Genomic DNA, 6,948 nt, shown 5'->3' with positions numbered 1-6,948 from the left:
TGACAAAGTGAGAAAGGGAGACTTTTAAAGCACAGAAGCACAGGTCATAGGCCAGACCTTCCCAAGGTCTTATCTAATTCTTACATCCCCCAAATTATTTTAAATTTTTGTGGGTTTCCTTAGATTGAAGCAAATCCCATTGCATAAATGCCAAAGTTTTCCGCTATCTCCTACCTCTCCCTACAAAACTTTATGGTAAAAACATTAGTTTGATAAAACATGATGAAGGAGGATATGGAAGCAAAAGAGCGCTTACAAGAAGATTAAACATTAAAAATTCCCACATAACCCACTTGTGTATTGGTATCAGTTCCATGAACATTAATAGTACTAGAATCTTACATTTTATATTCCTATTTGGCAGCATATAATTCTGCCTTTGTAACAAAGACTGTGTGTAAACTGGGCAAGGCTGAAATCAATGGGACTACTCAGAGGATTGAGTACTACTATATATAAGCAAGGATGGCAGAATCTGGCCAGCTCTGCAATCAGCTGCTGCTCTTCTGAGGTAAAGGCTCTGATCACAGTTTTTGGACTGCTTCTGAGTAACAGGTGTTATATAAATATATCAGATCACTCATTCAATTAGAAAAGAAATATGCTACTGTTCTGTATCAAGGGTATTTTGCTCATCAGTATTCAACCATATGGTTTTACATATGAAAGATGGACATATGCAAGCATGGAGAAATATGGGCTGTTCATGAAGCACTGATAATATGTATTGCTGCATGAGTCATAGTTCATACACAACATTAAAATTGCATAGTAACTGGGATAAGTTATGTTCTTTCTGCATCCCCCTCCTCATAACACAGAATTTAATCATCTCACTCATGTCAATTAAGTAACTACTGTACTGTGTATAAATAATAAACAAAATAAACTAGAAAGGTATGCATTCATAAGACCAAAGTGCAACAACAATGACAGTTGCTAGTAGGAATGTAGTATATCAAAAAAACATCAGATATGAAATATGTTTATTCTTTACTTATCCAGATAGCTCAATGCACAGACACCAGAATAGTGATGAGACTCTCCGTAGAGAACTGTATCCAAGTATTATATTGGTGCATTCCTCATAGATAGCTGCAATTCTGGAATACAGCGAATGCTACATGAGAAGACTTTGAGTGGTTATTTATACTTCTTATTAGGCATACCCCTCAGAAAGGATGGGCCAAGTTAGCATTATGGCAGCCTTTTAACAAAATTCCTGTTTAATGCAGACATTGTTGAAATAAGCATTTGGAAATGTGACCACACAACTTTTAAAAAATTGCTGCTGCCCAGAACCATATTACCGAACAAATTATAGGCTACACTGTGAGTTTGTATTGTTGTGCTGCCACTGGAGCAGCCCTGGAGAGAGATTGTGATTCTGGGAGTCACAATGTCCTTCCCAATCTCCTTGATTCACTGGAGTGAGAGGTCTGTAATGCACTGGAATGAGAGGACACAGCATATGCTCCTCCACATGCCAGTGTAACTACTCTTTTTAAGCCATTTAGGGGGGAAGTCAAGACTCAACCCACAACCTGTATGCAGATGGGCACAGCAGCTCTGTGGAGACTGCTTTCCCCTGAGTGTGGGTACACTAGCACAAGGGGGCATCTTATTCCCTCTTTACTCCTGACTACAACACAAAGAATGGGTCACAAAATTGTTCCTGAGAGAGAGGAGGATTCCTGAGCCTAAATGTCTACACTGGAATTTTTAGCCCAGCAGCCCAAGACCTGCAAGCCTGAGTCAGCTGACCTGGGCCAGCTGTGGCTGCGTTGTGGGTCTTGTAATTGAAGTATAGGTGTACCCCCAGAGTCACTACTCCTTGTAGGACTGCCAATTTTGGTTGGACATATTCCTGGAGTTTCATCATGACTTAATTTTAATTAAAGATTAATCTTTAATTCCTGGAGACTACAGGACAGTCATGTAGGGTTGGCAGCCCTATTCCTCCTCTGTTCCCATTTTGCTCTTGGAAGAGTGTTAGGCCTTGTCTACACTACAGAGTTAAGTCGATTTAATTTATGTCAACAACCATATGCCACTTTAATTACATCAGTTGTGCATGTCCATATAACACTCCTTGTGTCAGCAGAACGTGTCCACAGTCCGTGCTCTTGCATTGACAGAGAGAGCATTGCATCAATGGGTAGCTATCCCACTGTGCAACTCACCCTCTGCCACTGGAAGATCTGGGAATGGATCACAGTGCATCATAGGGGTGTGCTCACTGTCCCATGATGCAGTTCTTTCAATCCCATCATTTCATGGGCTTCTGACTTCCTTTGGCATAACTTTTTAACAGCTCCTTGTAAACTGTGCACCTACCATCTCTGCCTGATAGCATGGTTCCTGAACTGCTGGCCAGTATGGTGATGAGCCTTATGGACACAATGTGGCTGGTCCTGCTGTACTTCATGAGCTGGGAAACAGAAAGTGAATCTGTGGTGCCTGCCCTGCTGTGTGCAATGGAAAGAAACAATTCACGATTGCTGCTGGCATTCATGGAGCAGCTGCATATTGTGGACCATCAGTAGTGGGCTCGGGAAACAAGCACTGAATGGTGGGATCACATCATGATGTACATATGGGATGATGAGCAATGGCTACAGAACTTTTGGATGAGGAAAGTCACCTTCCTGGAACTGTGTGCATAGTTCACCCCTGCCCTGCGGTGCAAGGACATCAGAATGAAAGCTACCCTCACAGTGGAAAAGCGAGTGGCAATCGCTGGGTGGAAGCTGGCAAATCCAGAATGCTACCAGTCAATTGCAAATCAGTTTGGAGTTGAAAATTCCACCACAGGGGTTGCGGTGATGCAAATGTGCAGGGTTATTAATCACCTCCTGCTGCGAACGACTGTGACTCTGGGTAATGAGCAGGAAATAATTGATGGGTTTACAGCAATGGGATTCCCTAACTGTGGCAGGGCAACGGATGACATGCATATCACAATTTTGGGCCCAGACCATCTTGTGACAGAGTACATCAACCGAAAGGGCTACTTCTTCATGGTCTTGCAGGCACTGGTGGATCTCTGGGGCCATTTCACTGACATCAATGCAGGTTGGTCACGGAAAGTTCATGATGCATGCATCTTTAGGAACACTGGACTGTATTGAAAGCTGCATGCTGGGACTTTCTTTACATAGCAGAAGATTCCAGCGGGGGATGTGCAAATGCCCATAGTGATCCTGGGAGACCCAGCCTACCCCTTGTACCCAAGACTCTTGAAGCCTTACACCAGGAGCCTAGACAGAAAAAGGAGCGCTTCAACAACAGGCTCAACAGGTCCTGAATGACCGCTGAATCTGCCATTGGCAGATTAAGAAGTCACTGGTGCCACCTTTTCGGCAGGTTAGACCTCAATGAGGAAAATATTCTGATGGTCATAGCAGCATGCTGTGCGCTGCATAACATTTACGAACCATCCGGGGAAAAAGTTTCCCCAGGGGTGAAGAACTGAGGTGGATCATCTGGCTATTGATTTTGAGCAACCAGATACCAGAGCAATCACAGGGGAACAATGGGTTGGGGGCACTATTAAAATGAGAGGTTTCAGAGTAGCAGCCGTGTTAGTCTGTATCCACAAAAAGAAAAGGAGGACTTGTGGCGCCTTAGAGACTAACAAATTTATTTGAGCATAAGCTTTCGTGAGCTACAGCTGTAGCTCACGAAAGCTTATGCTCAAATAAATGTTAGTCTCTAAGGTGCCACAAGTCCTCCTTATTAAATTTAGAGAGGCTCTGAAGGAGCATTTTGACAACAGTCTTTATGTGATGTATTCGGTCAGGCAATGTTTACTTGCTGCCTTAAATGACCCCGGTAATGCTTGCTTCTTGAGGTTTAATTGTAGTGAGCCAATGTTCCTGCCTATAGTCACTGTATTTGAATTTTAGCAGCAACTACCATGTGCATGACACAAAGACTCATTTTGTTTCAAATATTAGGCTTTACTTAAAAGATTAAAACATATATTTTTGCAAACAGGGGACGTGGCAATGAGGAGCAGTCTCTCGGTTCAGGTTCTCACAGCTGTGTGTAACTCCAGCTTTCATCATAAAACCAGGCCCTAGGGGTGGACTGCAAGGGGTGCTGTGACGGAATGGGAACATGTGAGGAATGTATGGGGGGGAGTTTGGGGAGAGCATGGAAGGGCATTCTGTATTGGCTGCAGGGGGAGTCGTGCACAGATGTGCTCAGACTGCACTACAAGGGACTTGAGCACCTATGTCCCTCCAGTCGCTTAATCATCCATTCCTGTCCATCTATCATCTGATCCAGTCCATGTCTCCTTTCCAGGCTATCCAACCTGACTTTTTCGTTAATTGTCTCTCTCCATGCTCTTGTTTCGCTATGTGCTGCATCTATTGACAGGAGCACTTTTCTAAACATAGCCTCCTCCTTACTCCTCCTGGTTCGCTTCCTTTTCTGACAGAGGTGTTCCACCAGTGTGTAGGGCTTGGTCCTCAAGGGCACATCTGCAGAAGCTAAAGAAACAATGAACAGAGACGGTACTGAGAGTGCACTCAAAGCCGTGAATCACAAAAGTCACACACACCTCTTTCTCACTGTCCCTTTGCTAGCACACCGCTTGACGAGAGTCCCAAATATGATGAGTTTGGCAGGCAGCGTGGAGGGTCAGGAAGGGGGAATGAGCAAGAAGGGACAAAGGATATGGGTGGTTTGCGAAGAGGATATTCTGAATATTGGTACCCTCTTCCAAAGGCTGGGGTACTCAAACCCAATACCTCACTCCTGCGGGTAACCCAAGATGCCAGGGTGCATCTCCTGCATGTGTGCAGCTTCAGACTAAGTCTGTATGCTGCTCACCTGTATGCTGCTTTGGTCTCTGAAGAAATAATTGCCAGTTGGCATGGCAACGTTTCCTACAGTGGGGACAGAAACAAGGCAGCTCTGCCAAGGAATCTTTGGCAGAGGGTTGCTGAGTACCTACACAAACGTTTCCTAGGGATCTCTATGGAGGATTCCTGGGACATTCTGGTATACATTACCAAACTTTTCCACTGGGCCCTCACTGCGTAGCTGCATAGGCTCTATTAATTTCTATCCCTTATCCCTCCTCTACCTTATAACAAAGAAAATGAGACCTCAGTCTCCTATGACTGTGAAGTATCAAAGCAAAATGCGTGCTTAACAGAGCTTGCCTCTCCTGCTTCATAAGTGCCAGAGTCAGAGTGCTGGGACTGGCTAGACCCTTCTGGAGTCGAAAATAGGCCTTGGCTTGCCACACCACTGGATGACCTTGTCACATGTCCCACATCCTCCTCCAACTCCACTTACTCATCCACCACTTCATCCTCAGGGTTGACTCCACTGGCTGCTGCCTCCAGTCCCCCCGAAGTATCCATGGGGCTCTTGGTGATGGGGTCACCACCCAGGATGGCGTGCAGCTCCTTGTAGAAGTGACATGTCATCGGCACTGCACCAGAGTAACTGTTGCCCTAACTTGCCTTCTGGTATGCCACCTCAGCTCCTTGATCTTAGCACAGCACTGCTGCATGTCCCTTTCATTGCTCTTCTCCTGCATGCCATGACCACTCTGCCAGTAGATATCAAAGTTCCTACAGTTTGAGTGAAGCTGCAACTGCACAGCCTCCTCTCCCCACAGACCCAGCAAATCCAACAGCTTTGGTGTACTCCATGTGGGAGCACATCTGTTGCAGAAAGCAAGCATGGTCAGCTGGAACAGTCCATTCACAGCAAACAGGAAGAGGAAGTTCTACAATTCATGGATCTTTAAATAGGTGGCTGAGTGCAGGGCAGCAGAATTCAAACTGCTGACCAGAAGGTTCATGATGGCCATTGTGGGACACCTCCTGGAGCCCAATTATGGCAACACACGGAAGTGCACTGTCTACCCTGGCATTGTATCACTCTAACTACCTTGCAAAAAGCTCTATGCCGCTCTTTGAGGGGGTTTTATTTTGTGGGCGTAGCAGGGGAATTAAATCGGTGGGAGGAGCACTGTTGAGTGTACTCCAGTGTGTGTTGACAGAAGCTGCATTTTGTTGACAAAACTGTGTAGTATAGACAAGGCCTAAGTTATTTCCTCTGTTTTTGGGAGGCAGCTTACTCTTTCCCTTGTGCATGGTCAGCTCTGCTGACTGGTGCGGGGGTCTCTCTCTCACACACATCTCTGCTCTGCTCCCTCCCCACTTGCCCAAGGTAGGTACAATGGGAAAGTCGCCACTGAAACTGTTAAGGGGGTGATGTGGAGAAGGAAAGGAAGCCCTTCCCCCACATCAATATTCCTGTGCTAGAGACAGGAACCATCTAGCCAGCAGTATTGCCCATCGACAAAACAATCTTTCGCAAGACTCCAGGAGGCTGGGGCGTTAAGAAACAAAATCACTGAACGTTACAAAACCTGGCTGGGATGAAATCGTGAGAGTTGGCGATGCCGTAAAGGCCAGCAGCGGCGCCCGCACAGCTCCAGGAGAAGTCGGGGTCCAAGGGGCTCAGGCGGGGGCGCTGAAGAAAAGAGGCCCCGTTGAGCGGTGTAGCTGTGGGCCCCGCTGAGGGAAGGGCTGCGCCGTGCCTGTGCTCTGGCAAAGCCCAGCCCGCTGCTGGCTCCCGGGGGAACAAGTCAGACCATCGTCAGCGGACTCGACGGTGACTCCCGGGGCTCTCCAGCCCGGCGGGCGCTGCTCCCCGCGGGTCACGGCGCCCAGCAGCACCCGGAGAAGGGGGATTTCTAGCGGGGCTTCCGCTAGAGCAAACCTGCGAACTGCTCGAGGCGGACAGGGATTGCAACGCGGACCTTCGCACCACAGCAGAGCGGCCCCAGCTTGAGGCCCCCGCCAGGCCTGAGGGGCGGCTGAGAGGTTCCCCCTCCCCCGCCCGGGCGCTCGCCGCTGGGCCTCAGCCCCGCCCCTACGGACCGTCGGCCCTTAGCCAGGTGCCCCCTGCCCCCTC

At 47.5% G+C, this 6,948-nt stretch overlaps 1 long non-coding RNA gene across 1 annotated transcript; it reads right to left on the bottom strand.

Moving 5' to 3' along the window:
- Positions 1–3,954: 3,954 nt before the first annotated feature.
- On the bottom strand, positions 3,955–6,901 carry LOC311516182. The gene is made up of 3 exons (XR_014710358.1): positions 6,401–6,901; positions 5,314–5,572; positions 3,955–4,499 (listed from the first exon to the last, which is right to left on the bottom strand). It is a non-coding gene; the product is annotated as an uncharacterized lncRNA (long non-coding RNA).
- Between the last annotated feature and the right edge of the window lie 47 nt (positions 6,902–6,948).

This window comes from Lepidochelys olivacea (genome assembly GCF_965140295.1).
Source record: "Lepidochelys olivacea isolate rLepOli2 genome assembly, chromosome: 2".
Lineage (NCBI taxonomy): Eukaryota > Metazoa > Chordata > Testudines > Cheloniidae > Lepidochelys > Lepidochelys olivacea.
This window is presented reverse-complemented; position numbering and strand designations above follow the sequence as displayed.